Genomic DNA, 2,453 nt, shown 5'->3' with positions numbered 1-2,453 from the left:
ACCCCAACCCCCTGCCGCAGCCCAGAGTCCTCTCCTGGACCCAAACTCCCTCCCAGAGCCTGCACCCCACCTCCCTGCCCCAGCCAGGAACCCCCTTTCTTCACCCAAACCCCTCATCCCTGGCCCCACCCCAGAGCCTGCACCCCCAGCCGGAGCCCTCACCCCCTCACATTCCAATCCCCTGCCCCAGCCCGGTGAAAGTGATGGGGGTGGGGGAGAGCGAACGATGGAAGGAGGGGGGATGGAGGGAGCCAGGTGGGGGGGCAGGGCAGCGGATGTTCTGGTTTGTGTGATCAGAAAGTTGGAAACCTTAATGCTGGCATGTATGGAGTCTGTCACACATGGCGAGTGTGCTCACGGAGGGGTGTGTCTAGGGGCATGAGTATGGGTGACACAGCCTGTGTATGGGTACCCCAGGCTCCCATGGCCAGACACCGGCAAAAGCAGGACCAACATGTGCTGGGACATCAGCCGAGACGGCTATAACATGAAATATATGGCAGAATGCAGGTAAAACGGAGCAGGAGACATACAATTCTCCCCCAAGGAGTTCAGTCACGAATTAACGTTTATTTTTTTAACGAGCGTCGTCAGCATGTCCTCTGGAATGGTGGCTGAAGTATGGAAGGGGCATACAAACATTTAGCATATCTGGCACATAAATACCTCGCAATATCGGCTACAAAAGTGCCATGCAAATGCCTGTTTACATTTACAGGAGATAATGCTGCCTGCTTCTTATTCACGTCACCTGAAAATGAGAACAGACTTGTTTGTCTTAGCGATTGGCTGAACGACAAATAGGACTGAGTGGACTTGTAGGCTCTAATGTTTCACACTGTTTTGTTTTTGAGTGCAGTTATGTAACAAAAACCAACAACACTTTCACGCTAAAGCGCTTGCACTACCGTACTTGTATGAGGTGCATTGACAAATACCATTTCTTTTGTGCATCAGTTTTATAGGGCAAATATTTGTAATCAAAAATAAATATAATGTGAGCACTGGACACGTTGTATTCCGTGTTGTAATTGAAATCAATACATTAGAAAAGGTAGAAAAACCATCCAAAAATATTTCATACATTTCAGCTGATTTTCTATTGTTTAACAGTGCGATTAAAACGGCAATTAACTGTGATCGATTTTTTTTAATCGTGATTCATTTTTTGTGAGTTAATCGCGTGCGTTAACTGCGCCAGCCCTAGCCAAACCCCCTCGCTGGAAAGCCGCTCTAGACACCCAAGGACAGTGCCTCAGGCCCTAATCCATTTTTATGCCTGTAGCGCCACCTGGTGGACGCCGCACTAGGCCGTGCCCGCTGGCCTTCACACCCAGCTTTTCAGCTGCTGCGGTGAAGACAGGTAGGCGCTGGTTAGTGGCAGGTGCTGTGCAACCCCCCAGTGCACCTCAGACTGAACCACAACACTCCCTGGTATTCCAAGTGGGGGTTACATCAGGCCTTCCCCACAGCACCCCGTGTCCTGCTAGCTAAGCCCCTCCGCTGGCCCCCCACTTACTGCAGTAGGCGGGCCCCTCGCCATCTGACAACTTTCGCCTCACCCCCGGCCTCAGGCCTTGCAATGGCAGTGAGGGGCCTTAACACCTGTCAGGCTCTGAGCTCAGGGGTTTGCCCAGAGCTGCACATGGAATCGGTGGGGCCACCGGGATTTAAAGCCAGGGCTCCAGAGTGCCAGTGAACCCCTCCCCACTGGGCCCTCCAGCAGCTCTTGTGAGCCCAGCCATTCCCAGTGCGTCTGTGCCCTCAGACGGGGCTTTAACCCGGCACCCACCAGGGGACAGGCCAGCACTGACCCCCTCGGTCCATCTAAGGTGGCACCCCACATTCCCCATGTGATGCACTGCACAGCACCGCCGGGGGCGTCCTGCTCGTGGCAGGTCATGCGGGCTGGGGCAGCAAGGGTGGGGCACACCGGCTCCTCCGTTATGGCAGGAGCCTGGGAAGCCTGACAGATGTTCAGGCCATTAGCTCCTCCTCCCCCCTGCTTTGCAGGGGGACCTGCCGCCTTTGGGCCATGGCGCCATGATGTAGGGTGCTCTGTGGCGTGAGACCAGCCCACGCCGCCTGACCACAGCCACCACATCACACATTTCAGAGTAACAGCCGTGTTAGTCTGTATCCGCAAAAAGAAGAACAGGAGTACTTGTGGCACCTTAGAGACTAACAAATTTATTAGAGCATAAGCTTTCGTGGACTACAGCCCACTTCTTCGGATGCATATAGAATGGAACATATAATGAGGAGATATATATACACACATACAGAGAGCATAAAAAGGTGGGAGTTGTCTTACCAACTCTGAGAGGCCAATTAATTAAGAGAAAAAAAAACTTTTGAAGTGATAATCAAGCTAGCCGAGTACAGACAGTGTGATAAGAAGTGTGAGAGTACTTACAAGGGGAGATAGAGTCAACGTTTGTAATGGCTCAGCC

This window comes from Trachemys scripta, chromosome 20 (genome assembly GCF_013100865.1).
Source record: "Trachemys scripta elegans isolate TJP31775 chromosome 20, CAS_Tse_1.0, whole genome shotgun sequence".
NCBI lineage: Eukaryota > Metazoa > Chordata > Testudines > Emydidae > Trachemys > Trachemys scripta.
This window is presented reverse-complemented; position numbering follows the sequence as displayed.